This window comes from Podarcis gaigeae (assembly GCF_964106915.1).
Source record: "Podarcis gaigeae genome assembly, chromosome: 17".
In the NCBI taxonomy this organism is placed as follows: domain Eukaryota; kingdom Metazoa; phylum Chordata; class Lepidosauria; order Squamata; family Lacertidae; genus Podarcis; species Podarcis gaigeae.
Genome location: NC_139694.1, coordinates 40,537,771 through 40,553,173, shown reverse-complemented (window position 1 = coordinate 40,553,173; position 15,403 = coordinate 40,537,771). Strand labels below are relative to the sequence as shown.

At 46.0% G+C, this 15,403-nt stretch overlaps 1 protein-coding gene across 4 annotated transcripts in view; it reads right to left on the bottom strand.

The window, feature by feature from the left end:
- The window catches only part of S1PR2 (sphingosine-1-phosphate receptor 2), a 79,325-nt gene extending 67,419 nt beyond the window's left edge, over window positions 1–11,906 (bottom strand). For 2 of the 4 annotated variants that reach the window (XR_014559383.1, XR_014559384.1), the window contains exon 1: window positions 11,775–11,830. The gene's annotated coding sequence lies outside the window, so the exon portion shown is untranslated. Of the gene's footprint in view, window positions 1–11,774 lie in introns of all 4 variants that reach the window. The other 2 variants (XM_083719604.1, XM_083719606.1) reach the window with 1 other exon arrangement.
- Window positions 11,907–15,403: the final 3,497 nt, after the last annotated feature.

Below are 15,403 nucleotides of genomic sequence, written 5' to 3'. Positions count from 1 at the left end.
CATTCTTAACCTGAAATGGTTCTTAACCTGAAGCATGCTTTTGCTAATGGGGCCTCCTGCTGCCGCTGGCGTGCAATTTCCGTTCTTATCCTGGGGCAAAGTTCTTAACCTGGAGCAACAACTTACTGGTTAGTGGAGTCTGTAACCTGAAGCGTCTGTAACCCGAGGTACCACTGTAATTTATAAGGCCCTATGTAGCTCTGAACCTGGTTGCTTGAGAGATGGCATTATCTCAGTAGAACCTTGCAACCCATAGAGAAGTTTCTCCCTAAAGTTCCAAAGATTTCAGATACCCACACTGGATTAACTCAGAGCAGGGCCTTTAGTGTGGTTGCCCCTGTTCTGTAGAATAGCCTTCCTGTCAAGATAAAGCAGGCAGCACTATTATCATGCTCCAGAAACCACTGAAGACATATTTGTTCCAACAGGCTTTCCTAGCTGGATAAATGTGTATTTGCCATGGAATTTGTTTCGCTTTGTATTGCTTTTGTTTCGTTTTAAATGTCTTGGCTGTCTTTTTAACTGTCTTTTTGCTGTTTTTACTGCACTATTGCCTTGGTTAACAAATTATTGATAATAATAACAACAAACAAGTTGGGATCTAGGGACCACCTTCTTCTGTACGGACTTGGCTGTTTACTAAGATCTACCAATCAGGCCTTCCTGCCGGTGTTAGAAATTCAGATAAATAAGCGATGCATCCAATGCTCCTTAAACCAAGGTTACAGTCACCAAAACGGTATGTCTAGTTGCCACTTTCGGGTAAGACAGCTCTAACATCTTATTTTTCTCATGATGGACTGACTGCGAGTGATTCTCAGTTAAACATCCAGCTAGTTCAAATGATAACCCTGAGCTAGGTTAAGAACTTTGAGAGCTTAAAGAAGAAAAGTCACTTGATCCAGGGACAGGCCACATAGAAACTGCCCTGTTCCGACCTCTTTTTCTTAATGGTGACTGTGCCTATTCAGGCTGCACAGAAAAAGCATTTTGGTTCCTGAAATTCATTACAATTGTGCAGATAAAATAGAACTGATAGAATTCTACAGGATGTGGTACTAGTGTGTGAAAACAGTCAAGATCCAATGATCCCCAAGCATGCACCTCCAGATGGTGGAGATGTGAGGCATCATCCTGGCTCCCAGGCATCATCACTTGGTCGCACGTGGTTGATAGACAGGTGCAAAATGTGCCTGGCTGATTTTGAACATTGCTTCCTGCTTCCTTTTTTACCTGCTCATGTACATCTTTTGGAGCATAGGAGCCAACTCCTAGGGGCCGAGGTCCCTTTGCCCCCCCCAATAAAATATGTGAGGGGGCTGCCCCCCAGTTGATGGGCATTGCCATTCAAATACTGTATGTTTGGTGTGCCATGTAATCAATTATGTGGGGTGGGGATTACCCCCCCAATATTTTATTCAAGTTGGCACCCCTGTTTTGGAGGGTCTTTTCTGTTTTGGCACCCAGCTTCTGGAATTACCATCCTTAGTTGTGTTTTGACACTTGTTAAAGACCTGTTTGTTTGTTTGTTTGTTTGTTTGTTTGTTTGTTTATTCAACCAAGCATTTGCTAATTTTTAGTCCCTTGCTTTAAGTAATATGTTTTCTACTGTAGATTGTTTCATTAATTATTTTACAGTAATTTATTGGTGTGCAATTGTATCCTGTACACCACTCTGGAATTTTATAATGAAGGGTGGTATATGATTATTATTTTTTAAAAAAATACAATATTGTTTTTAGAAATGAAGAAATGATCACAGTCCTGTTGTACACAGAAAAGAGCAGTAAAAGTTTGGCTCTTTCCCATCATCCAAGGCGTGCTGATACAGGGAATGGAAATTCCAGTTCACATCATGAACAAGAATCAAGGACGCAATCTTGTGTATAAGGAATGTGTGATCATTACACAACTTGGAGGGTGGTAGTTGCCTTGTGTTAATTCATGCAGACCACAAAGGTACAATCTTATGAATGCACCCATTTGAAAATGCTAAGAGGGGCTCAGAAGTTGGTACACTCCCTCACTGGATGACCGCTGGCTCAACAGAAATAAATAGAAACCAAGTTAGAACCAAGTTGTCACTACATTTGCAAAACTAGAGAAAAATATGAGAAGCACAAAAGCTGGACTTGGCTGAGAACAGAACAGACATGACGTATTGCATGAGGAGGTCTGGTTTGGTTATGGATGGCTCAACTCCACAAGCAACTCACGTGATTCCCTTGAGAGGCAATGTGTGACCAGGGGGACATTGCTGCATTGTCCTCATTTGCACATCACTATACAGTGGTACCTCGGGTTACAGGTGCTTCAGGTTACAGACGCTTCAGGTTACAGACTCTGCTAACCCAGAAATAGTACCTCAGGTTAAGAACTTTGCTTCAGGATGAGAACAGAAATTGCACGGCGGCAGCGGGAAGCCCTATTGGCTAAAGTGGTCTTCAGGTTCAGAACAGTTTCAGGTTAAGAACGGACCTCCAGAACGAATTAAGTTCTTAATCCGAGGTACCACTGTAGTTAAATTTAACTATTGTTTAAAGGTGAACAGAGAAAGAATTGCAGCCACTTCACTCCTTCTCTGTTCCACCATGGTTTGCCTTAAATCTGTGGTTTGTTTCCCCCAAATAAACAATAAGCAGTAAGTCAAAAACAAAATGTGCTTATACTGTAGCCTGTGCTTTGTTGTTTGCAGAAAGACAAACCACGATTCTTGTTTCTGAGAGCAGGGGGCCATACTAAAATGCCTGCGATTTCAGCAGTGTGTACCAGCATGCTGCGCTTTCACTTTGTACCACAATGAAGGTTAACTGTGGTTTAAAGTGACATGCAAATAAAGCCACTGGATTACTCGTGGTGCTTCACTAGGGCAATGACCATTTTGAAGTTAGGCTGCTCATTTGTCTTGTCCTAGAGCAGGGGTTCCCAATTAGCTAAGTACCACAGACCCCCTGTTTTTCAAATGTCAAGCCATGGAGCTCCTATTTTGGAAAATGCTGGTATCTCTGTGGTAGTTTTTGTTATGTGAATGGTGCCCTGGACCCCGAGTGGGTTATGCAGATCCCCTGTGGTTCGCAGACCACCAGTTGGGAACCACTGCCCTAGGAGAGAAGATAAATGAAGCCATCTTGTAGAATCATAGATCTTGCCTCAAGGCAAGGCATGGGGAGTACCGCACCAGTCTATGATATCCTCAGTCTTAAGGAAGTTGTAGGGCTGGGAAGAGAACACACAATTCTAAAGTCTGTTCCATCAAAAGCAGAAGAAAAAAGGGAAGAGTGTGTCAGACACAGAAATGCGGAAAGGGGGAGATGATGACATACAGGTTTCCTAGGTCTGCATGAATCCCAGCCGCCCTTCAGAGGTGAGCCTGACTGCAGAGCTGTGTTCCGCCAAGCTGAACCCTCAAAAAAGCTCGTCTTTCCCACCCCTTAGACATCAAGTCGGATGTCCCCTTCACGTTTTAAAAACAGTGCATGCACGCTGCTTCCCTGATATGCCCCTCCTCTGAACCTGACCAAGGGGGGCGACCTCCAGCTCCATTTCTGCTCACTGGCACGAGTGTCTTGCTCTTCCATAGGAACAGGGACGCTAGAAGGGAGATAGCATTTTGCAACCTTTGTATTCTTTAGAAAACATCCTAACTTCCATTTTCACATTCAATCAGGTTCCTTTTTAAAATCTGACTGTAGGTTTAAAAATAATTCTCTTCCACTTTCCATTTGCTCCTGATTACTTCTGGACTGACCTACTCACATTTAATCGGAAAGGATTCCTTGACCTTAAAAGCATCCCAAGATGCAGCCATATATCTGTTCAACACATCCAGGACAGGAAGTTGGGGAAACTACTTTTCCAAAGTGTTTATAATCCTATTAACCTTTAAAACCAATAAAAATTATTTGGATTTGAAAAAATAATCCTATTAACCTTATAGCATCTGTAGCTTTTGTCTAGTTTTTTTTACAGTTAATCCCCCACGTTTCTCCTTCCCACCAGAAAAATTGCTTCCCCACCCAACTTTCAGCAGACTTTTAGAGGTCTAAACTTTGGAAACAAAAAGCACCACTGAAGTAGGGCAAGCATGGAGTGTTCTTTCATTCCACCTGTGATTGTTTCCCAGTCCCTTTGGTCAAATCATTCATTCTACACACTGAGCACCTAACTGATATAAATCAGGGCCAGAATTATCACCTCCCATCAGCCTCAACCAGCAGAGCCAGTGGTCAAGGATGATGGGAACTGCAATCCAAAAACATCTGGAGGGCCACCCGTTCTCCAAACCTTATAAATCAATTAAACACACAAATCCCTTTTCTTTCCAAATGAGAAGGGAGGCTGAGGGAATTGACTTGTGTTGATTAACATTGCTGTATTCTCAGAAGAGGTATTTTAAGTCATTGGAACAAATTATTTCAAAAACACACTCTTTTTGAACAATATATTTTTAAATCCATCCAAGACTGGGACTTTGAACCTTGCCCTATACCCTGCTTAATCGAAAATGGCATCTATCAGAGTTAAAATATGTCTAATCATTTTCAGCCTTTCCTGATGTGTTGTGCAGCCTGCACCCTACAATGAGGAACTAAGCAATCCAGACAACTCTCTCTCTCTTTCTCTCCTTTACACATACGCAAAAGCCAACTTGAGGAAGGGGTTATCATCACAGTCCCTCCAGGTGTCCATATTTTCCAGGGACAGTCCCAGATTTACAGAAGCTGTCCCAGTTTCTGACCTGAACCTGGAATGTCCCACTTTTCCTTAAAAAGGGTAAAGGGACCCCTGACCATTAGGTCCAGTTGCAGACAACTCTGCAGCGGGGTTGCAGCGCTCATCTCGCTTTATTGGCCGAGGGAGCCGGCGTACAGCTTCCGGGTCATGTGGCCAGCATGACTAAGCTTCTGGCAAACCAGAGCAGCGCACGAAAACGCTGTTTACCTTCCCGCTGGAGCGGTACCTATTTATCTACTTGCACTTCGTGCTTTCAAACTGCTAGATTGGCAGGAGCAGGGACCAAGCAACGGGAGTTCACTCCGTCGCGGGGATTCGAACCGCCAACCTTCTGATCGGCAAGCCCATGTCCCTCCGCTTTTCTTTAGGACATCCCTATTTTCATTGGATAAATATTGGAGGGTATGGTAGGATGTTCTGAGGGCAGCCTTGTATTGGGAGCTTTTTTCAATGTTTAATATTTTATTATGTTTATATATATGTTGGAGGGTGCCCAGAGTGGCTGGGGCAACGCGGTCAGATGGGCTGGGTATTATGATTGTGATTGTGATTATGATTATTTAGAGCATCCCTATTTTCCCTGGAGAAATGTTGGAGGGTATGTCATCACTCCTTCAGTGGTGATTGGAACCAACACAATTTCTCTGCATAGGAGCATAATAAGCATCTCAAGAACAAGGGGGGGGGGAGCGGAACTTGCATCCCCGCCTTGGGGGAAAAGGTGCTTTAAAGAGCAATGTTACCATTGCTAGGAATGGCTAGCTCTGAAAGACAATGACCTGGTGGTTGGCGCTGTGCACATTCAGTCACCAGCCCCTGCTCCAACTTCGACATGGGGGCATCCTTCTGCTTACAGCAGAGATTCAGCCAGTCTGTTGAACTCAAGAGCCAGAATCTGCCCCGTGTCTGGAACACCAGAGGCAAATGCCAAAGCCCTGCTAGATGTTGATTTCTGCATTAACCCACTTTTGTCCCTGCAGGCCTGATCCTGATCTGAGCTTTGTACATACAGCATGGACACTCCTTGTCCACCCACACCCCCTTGTGTCCCTGTCCACAAGCAGCCAAGGATGCCTTGCTTGGGAGCCAAATGCCATGAAGGCACTTCCTGCTCTGTGGAAGTTGAGAAAGACTGTAGGAGTATTAGGGTGGAGCAGATTCCTTGCAATGGATGAGGTCATCCCAGCAGGAGAGAGTTCCTCCAGGTTCCTAAATAGCACTCGTGGGTGGAGAACAGCTATTTCTTCCTGGTCTAATTTCCAGTGATAAATATCCTGCCACCCATCTCTTAATTTATCTGCCTTGGGGACATCTTGCAGCACATGGCAGGACAGCAATCCTGGCCTGATCTGAACAGCTGCAATTGCTTTATCAGAAACAGACCCCCACCCCAAGCCTCTCCAGCACATCCGAAGCCTGAGGAATGCGGTTGCGCTGGCCACAGATATCAACAGATGGTTTTTGTTGTTTGGCGGAGATTTGGCCAGAGGCTTTGGGAAAAGCAATGAGGCAGGAGGAAGGGATGGGGGGAGGGGGGAAGGATCTCTCCTAAGGATCTCTTCCCACAAACTGGGGAGGGAGGGAAGAGAGAGAAAGAGCTTCGTTCTGCACTTTCCAATAGGCTGATTAGAAGATGGTGATAAAGTGAATGGAAAAGTCCTTGGTTTGTATATTCATTAGCAAACAGAGCAAGAGGAGCACTAATAGATTGCTGGCAGGCAGGCAGGGAGTGCCATAGAATGAGAAAGGGGACAGCTGATTTGAAGGGCAGTCTGAGGAGCCTCTAAAACAAACAGCTCTGGCTGGGATCAGATCCTCATGGCCATCCTCTGTCTCAGAACTTTCTGAGTATGGAATATTTAAGGTTTGCTGCTGCTCCATTCTGAGTTCAGTAGCTGGCAATCAAGAACAAGCACCAGTTATATGCATGTTATGTCAATGGGGTGCCCTACAGATCTTGCTGGACTACAACTCCTATCACCCCTGACCATCAGTCTGAGGCTGATACGAGTTGCAATTAACATCTGGAGGACACCACTGTGTTATGTATAGAAACCAAAATGCATTTTAAAAATGGGTTTTCCTGCCTAACTCCTGATTTGGATAAATTTATCACTGGGCCTTTAAAATTGCCCAAGAAGCACCTGACAGTCCCCAAAGAGGCAATATATGTAATTAATATGTGCACTTCACTGAAAGGGTTTCCCTGGGTCAGTGCTGAGTAGAGTACTCAATGTTCTGTGGCAGTAAAAACTAGAAACTCAGTGTTGCTGAGAAGTACTGTGAGACAAAATGAAGACTTTTTTTCCCTTATAACACTGTTATTTGCCACAGTGCCATTATATAAAATCTGCAGTGTGACTGCCTTTGGAAAACTAGAGTTCTGACAGCTCCCCCTCCATGAGGATATTCAGGAGCTGGAAAGAGTGTTGTGGCTGGGGAACCACAAGTCAGTGACAAGGGTCTGCAAACAAGCAGGTGGCTCCAGGTTCAACCCTCGGTGTCTTCAGCTAAAAGGGATCAATAGCAGGTGATGCCAGTGTCCTCTGTGGGACACTCCCTGTCCGTCAGAACAGACAGTATGGGGCTACATGGACAAATAATCAGAGCTAGTACGTATGTACCAAAAGAGAAAGCAACTAACAGTGCAATCCATGCACTGCTATTCAAAAGCAAATCTCAAGTAAGTGTGTACAGGATTACAGCCAAAAATGACCAGGAGGCTGGCTTTTTAGTTTAGAAATAAAAGATAACCAAGTTAGGAAAAAGATCAGTGCAGAGAATATGGACACAAACATTTTTGCCCTCTCTTGTAACCATGTTGAAAGGGCAGAGGATTGAGGGTTGATGGAAAGAGGTCTTTGTACAATGCAGTTCACCATAACATAGATATTTACCCCTGAGATGGCTGATGGCTCTAAAAGGGGATTAGAGAAATTTGTGGTCTATCTGTGACTATTAGTCACATTGGCTACATGGAAACACAGTGGTTTGTACAGTGTACAAGCATTGTACAGTGGTACCTCGGGTTAAGAACTTATTTCGTTCTGGAGGTCCATTCTTAACCTGAAACTGTTCTTAACCTGAGGTACCACTTTAGCTAATGGGGCCTCCCACCGCCGCCGCTGCTCCACGATTTCTGTTCTCATTCTGAAGCAAAGTTCTTAACCCGAGGTACTATTTCTGGGTTAGCGGAGTCTGTGTCCTGAAGTGTCTGTAACCTGAAACGTCTGTAACCCAAGGTACCACTGTACCTCTGAATATCAGTACTGGGAGACATAAATTGAGACGTGTTTGTCACTTGAGGCTTCCTGGGACATCTGGCTGACTACTGTTGGATCTTGGATGCTGGACTCTGTAGATTCTTGTTCTAATTCAGCAGGGATTTTCCTATGCCATTTATTAATTAAATTTAATTAATTAAATTTTCTATACCTCTTGCTTGTGTAAAAACAAAAAAGTGGTGAACTGCAACATCTATATTGAAATTATCCAGCAAATACACTGGATACACACATAAATACAGTTGAAGAACTGTAGTGATTCCTCTTTACACTTGAATGTATGCAGCCTCTTCATCAATCTATTAGTTCATCGACCCAATATCCCTTATCCTAATCCCACTACCAATTCCCTACCCTCACTGTCATAAAACAGACAAGCAACTGTGCAGCTTCACAGTGCGTTATCATCATCATCATCATCCAGCCCGAAAACCTCAGCTCAGTGCATTTCCACTCTAGAGAACAATCTGCATGAGGAAAAGCATGCTGTTTCCAAGACGCAGCAGCCTTTGGGGTTGTACATGCCACTAGTTCCCATACACAATACCTCCACCCAAATGCAGTACTGTGACTCAAACCAAAAGAAGGGAATCATATGATCTATGGTTCTACCAAGGCCAGTATAATTTACTTTAACAACCAACTGCTCTCCACAATGCCCTGGGTAGAGGTTCTTTCACAGCCATGCTAGAGATGCAAACACCTACAAAAATCTCCCAAGAAAAAGATGTGCCTTCCTCTCTCATTTTCCTCAGAGCCTCATCTTCTACCAACTTTAGGACGTACTTCTAACTGCATTCTGGACCTGGGACTATCTGCATGTGCTCGACCACTGAGCCTTGCCCACTCTCAAGAGGACACAGAAAACTGTCAGTCCTAATAACAGACTGCAGAGGAACAACTGAGATCTGGGGACAGAGGCAACCACAGGAAACAGAGGAAAAGTGACTCCAGGGAGGATAACACAAACTCAAGATCGAGGAGTCAAATTGACAGGTCATTCTGACAAGACATTTGGCACCCAGTTGTGTAGAGCAGGGGCGGCCAACTCCCAAGAGACTGCAATCTACTCACAGAGTTAAAAACTGGCAGTGTTCTACACCCTTGGGGGGGGGGTCAGGTCAAAGTTATTGAGCTTTTTTTACAGGAGCCAAAGTTTTTGAGCTTCTTTGGGGGGAGCCAGGGATCTACCAGTGATCTATCATGGACGTCCAGTGATCTACCTGTTGGGCATGCCTGGTGTAGAGCATCTGTCCCTCATATCTTTTTCTTTGTCAGAATAAAAGCAGGCTGGGAGGTGGCTGTTTTGAACATTAACAATATGGCCAGAGGGGCAAGAGTTGGCAGCAAGCCCCTTCCATGCTGCTGATAGGAAGAACTTTCTGACAGCAAGAGCTGTTAAGACAGTGGAATGGACTCCCTTGGGATGTGGTGGTTCATTGGAGGTTTTCAAGCAGAGGTTGGGTGGCCATCTGCCGTGGATGCTTTAGTTGAGATTCCTGCATTGCAGGGGGTTGGACTAGATGACCCTCGGGGTCGTTTCCAACTCTACAATTCTATGGTTCTATGAACCCCGTCTCTGGAGCCAACAGCCTGAAAACTCTTGCATCATTCAGACATCAAATTCCTGCCTTCCACCTATTCCCAGCCCCCACAGTGCCACTCAAAGCATGCCACTTCACTATGCTGTGTGGCCCTTCCAGACTTTGATCTGAGACAGCCTTGCAGTTTTAATAAGCCTGAGAGCAAATGATAGATTTAAGATCCAATGCTTGAAGGCATAAGGCCTCTTTGAAAACTATAGGCTGGCTTGTTGTGCCGGAAGAAATAGTTATTATATTAAGAGAAGCTTTGTGACCTCTTTGTGGTGCCCAAACATTACATTTGTGGTTAGGTTTCCAGGTCAAATCCTATGCAATCCTGATAATTTCTGATTATAACCACGCAGCTGATTAAAACCTGTAAATCTGCAAATTCACCGCAAATCTGTGAATAGTGTGGGCTGAGAAGCTGAGTGTGCAAGGCAGGTCAGTCCTGTGGCTTGTGTGCTAGCTTTCCATCTGAAAGTTCACTCATCAGAGTCCATCACAAGCCCCTGCGTGTTTGGGGATGCACAACCCCTCTTTACATTTCATGCCATTACTGTGCGTGTGAGAGAGAGCGCACACCAGGAAGTACCTAGTCCAAACTCACATCAACCATTAACCTTCTAGAAAGCCTAGCTGGGGCAAGGCAGTCTCTTGGCTCTCTTCCCCACTTGCAACAGAGGGATATTAATACTGGCCTCTTTTACAAGGTTGTCAGAAAGATTACCAAGATAAGAGGCAGCATAGTGAACACTCAAAATATACTTTGCATTCATACTGTGCAAACGCTGCTAGAAGACCCCACAAGCAGCTTTTCAGCCTGGGCTTTCCAGGCAAAAATATGGAATACTGTATTGATGTGTGGATTGTAAAGCTCATCACAAGAACAGTCTATAACTGGGTTCAGTCTCCTTTCTTTTCATAGGTAAGGGAAGAAGATAACAATTCTCTCCCACCAACTCTCCAATTTGTATGTGGAGAGGCTATATTAACCATTAATGTCCTAAGAATATGCTGGAAATGACACTACAAAGTCCAGGTAAAGGTTTTTTGTGAAGATTGTATTGCATAACTAGACTTGTTCCAAGTTATTGTTGTAACAGTTTTATTATTTTCAAAAGCAATTTCTTTTGGGGGGGAGTAAGTAGCCTAATTGCTTCCAACAGATCAGTGTGCTTTGAGCAACAAACACCCTTCATTAGGTGACCTGTGTGCGTTAAAGGAAAGATAAGCTTTGACTGAACTGAAGAGTCTTGCTTCTTAAAATCAAAAGCTATTCTGAGCTGCCTTCAGAAGATACGGTCCCACAAATCTTCTCAACCCACATGCCCTGAATAGAGCTTGATTATTATTATTATTTTATTATCCAAAGCTTATGTTTTCTTAACACAGAGTTCCCCTCCTGAAGGGCCCAAAATGTGTCAAGGCTGTTAGAGCTTGTATGTTTGCTTTGAATAAACTCATTTTTTCTGCACCTGCTTACAGACTTTCCTCTTTTTGTGCTCATTCTGGGATGTTCCCTCAAGCTGGACGGGACTGCAAGATACCTTCTGTAGACAAGAGAAGGGGGACCTTCCTATCCGAGTCATTCACTTCCTTGGAGAAAAGCAGAGCAGGAGGGCAATAGCTGAAGATGCCCGAGACTGGAAGCGGACTGACCTGCGGGGGGGGGGGGCAATGCGCCTCGGGAGGCTGCGCATGCAGAGATGCTCTGCCCCTCCGCCCCCCCGCCTCCCTCCCCCCATGCCCACCGGCGGAGGGACAGGCATTTTGCTTTCAATACACTGCGCCCAATGAGACGAAGCAGGAGCATAAATAGCAAAGATTGTGTGAGGCCTTCAGTCCGGACTGGGAGCCCCTTCCCCTCCGGCGGGCCAAGGAGGACTCCGGGCTCCCGCCCCCCCCCTTCAAGAACTCACGTCTGGCAGCCGAGCTGGGCGGGCGGGCAGGGCCAGGGGAGCCTCGCCACCGGGCCCGCGTCGCCGGCCGGGGCCCGATCCCCCCTCCCTGGGAGCAGCCGCCGCCGAGGAGCCGGTGGCGGCGCCGAGGGCAAGCGCTGCGCTGCGCTGCGCCGGGTCGGGGAGAGGGCGGCCTGGCCGGCGGGGAGGGAGGGAGCGACGCCGAGCCGACGGGGCGGGCGAGGGCGGGCCCGGCTGGGCTGGGCACTCACCTCCAGGCGGCGGCGGCGGCGGCTGGGGCGCGGGGGGCTCCTCTGGTCCGGCGGGGCTGGCCGGGTGGCGCGGCGGGGCTGGCCAGCTGCCTCCTCCATCGCAGCGTCCGCCCGCCCAGGCGTCGGGGCGAGGGAGGGAGGGAGGGGGGAGGAGGAGGCGCGCCGACGGCGGGGCCGCGCTTTCCCCGGCAGAGGGAGCTCCGCGCGCCGCCCGACGGTGGGGCTCCCGGCTGAGGGAGCTGCTGCTGCTGCTGCTGCTGCTGCTGGGCGTCCCGTCGCCTCTTCAGGGCGGGGGTGGCTCGGCGTCCGGGGCTTCCCTTGGCCCCCAATGCTTCCTTCCCGTCGGCCCCTCTGCTGACGGGGCTTCTCGGAGGGACGGAGATGAAGCGGACTGGGGGAGGCAGAGCTGAGGTATCTGAGACCCATCTGGTTGGTTAGTGCAGCATTTTTTATTTCTTCCCTTGATGGGGGCAGCCCCACCCCTCCTGGCTACCGGTGGCCACAGCACAGGAGCAGAGGCGGGTTGATAAGCTGGCAACCTATTTGCAAGGCCAGTTTCTGCTTCAGGATTACTGGAAGGGAGCACTGGAGCGCATTGGGTGCTGCCCTAGCAGGGCCAGTTCTGCAGATGGAGGTGGCCAGGTGGGCATTTTGGGTTTTGTGGGTCAGGTGTTCTCACAAGTTTTGAATGAGCAGGATTCCAGTTTTTCAGAAGTGATTGAGAAGGTCTCCTTGTTGCAGCTACACATTATATAAAAGAATGACCAAATTAGGGTGGTCTAGTGGAAAGGAGGACAGGGCTCCTGCCCCTTTAATAGCTGTGTAGTCGCCTCTTCACCCATTTTAAAGGTACAGGAGCCCTATCCTCTTTCCATCTGGCCAAAATTAAGTGGGTCTCACTATTAGGAATGCAAATCTATTATTAAGTTAATATGTGATAATAACATACACCATTTTGCAAATTAGTTGAAACAAAGCATGTTTTCTATCGTACTCTTAATCCTGTACTCAAAACAAACATGAAAAGTCAGTTGATCACTATGATGTCGGAAGCCTGCAGCCAATAGAAGGAATGATGCGCTCACCACAATATATTGAGGTTCTACGAAAGAGAGTTATTCCAGAGCTGGAAAAGAGGTATCCTGATGGTACTGGGTTATTGCAGCAGGACCTAGCCCCCTGTCACACATCGAAAGCGGTGAAGAAGTTCATGACAGAGCAGCAAATACAAGTACTTGATTGGCCAGGGAATTCCCGGTACGTAAGTCTCATTGAGAATTTGTGGACTACAGTATATGCAAAAGTCGCCTCCGTGCTGTAGACTGTACAACTATGGAGAAGCTCATTCAGGCTCTGATTCAAGTGTGTGTTATAACCTGAAAGAGATTTCATGAAAATGTTTTCCATTGGTACCTAACACCTTCAAAACTGGCTAAAATGTATAAAACCAGGTCGAGCAATTGTTGGAGATGCAGAGAGGCGGAAGGCACAATGATACACATGTGGTGGAACTGTAAAAAAAAGAGAGAATTTTGGGAAATGATATACAATGAGCTTAAGAAAATGTTTAAATTTTCTTTTGCAAAAAAACCCTGAAGCCTTTCTGCTGGGTATAATGAGTAACGATATTTCAAAAAATATAAGGAGAATTTTCATGTATGCAATAGCAAGAATCTTAATAGCTAAAGGATGGAAAGGAGAATCCATTCCTACTAAGTAGGACTGGCAGGTGAAAATGCTAGAATACGCTGTTAGCAAAAATGACAGGAAGACTTAGAGATGATACAGAACAGTGATTTAATAGAGAATGGGACACTTAGAGAGTATACATAAAAGAACATTGTAAACATCTAAATTCTTTGGCAGGTCTTGATTGACCCCTGAAAGACACTAGGAAATTTTACAAAACCAAGACAATTGAGACAATTTATGAGAGACAATGGAAAGTGTGCAGTCAAAAATGTAACTCAGGAACCATGTTGGGGTGATCGGAAGTCATAATGGAATCTGTTATGTATGAATCTAATTTTTTTCTTTTTGTAATATGTATTGATCTTGGATTGTTTTTGTCGATTGATTTTTGCAAAATTAAGAAAGCATTAAAATAAAAAAAGAAGCACCACAAGTTCTCCTTCCCTGCTTTACACCTTCATATCTAGTATCTCTTCAGCAGCTGTGGTTGCTGGTTCCTCCCTCTCTGGTCTTTCCCAGGTATTGTAGCAAACCCATTTCCAGTGGTGGCGGCACCAGAAAAGAATTATGGAGAGCACTAAATGGGCAAAGTGCATTTTTTGGAGAGCTGAGGCTGCAGCAAGTGCCCTTCTTCCAAGGAACCACAGAGGTGCAGCGGGAGGGAACTCTTTGTCCAGGGAGGTGCTCTCTTGCCTCTCCCCTGGAACTCCCTAGGATCTCTTCCCCCATCCATTGTAACAAACAGAATATTGATTTTGCCTGACAGCAGTTTGGGAATGTGAATGAGCCCAATAAATGAGAAACAGAGAAACTGTGATGGTGGCAACAACCTCCCTCAAAACAGAAGTTAGATTTTCTGGGTTTCAACCTTAAACTTTGCGCACACATGCTGGGAGCCTGATCCCATCTGTGCTTCCTCAGTGGCACTCCCAGTAAGTCTGCATAAGATTGCAGCTAAGGCAGAATGCATAAGGAATCCAATCAACTCCTTGACTGGACAGGATTGCTTGGGCTTCCAGTCAAATTGTGTGCAAAGTGAAATTAGTTTCACCCTCAGCTATCATTGTGACATTTGAGGAAGGCGCATAGCTCAGTTGTAGAGCAACTGCTTTGCATGCAGAAGGTCCCAGGTTCCGTCCCCAGCATCTCAAGTTGGCCGAGAATTTCCCCTGCCTGAAACCCTGGGGACCCGCTGTGTGTCGGTGTTGGCAATACTAAGCCAGATCATGAACCAATGACCTGACTTGGTACAAGGCAGTTTCACGTGTTTCCCTGACATTGACATTGCAAGGAGTCCTTGGTCTCTTGTAGATCATGTAGCCCAGCTCCCAGGTAAACTGTGACACTGAGGTGTCAGGAGCTACACACATAACCCCAGGACTTGGTGAGTCCCAGCACCTCTCATTTAGAGGTTAAATCACTCATGCCATATTAATGCATGCATTATTTAGGAGAAAACATAATATACCCATGCTCAATAACCAGTCTATAAAAGCCTTTAAAGGGTCAAGGAACAATTCTTGTTGCATGTGGGAGTCATATATCCTCCCCCCCCCCAATACTCTTCTTTCCCTAACATTGAACAAACTAATCATTTCAGCCAGTTGGACAACAATAATAGTTTAATTGGAGCAGGGCCTACGATGGCATAGCATTGGGAGAGTTTTCAGTCCTGCAAATGTGAAGCAAGAACCTATGAAGTGTGTGCAGACTACTTTTCACCTCTGACTAATCACAACCAGCCTCCACATGCCTGGGATTGGACAGAATACCTTGCCGATTTGGGGATGGGAGTGAACAGTCAGTGTGTCATCCACACCAGACTGAGACTTGTGATTCTACTTTCATTTCATGATTTCACTGACAGCTGGGCTACACCTTTAAAGCACATTTGCAGCACATTTCAACCCCCTCAAAGAATTCTGGGCGTTGTAGGG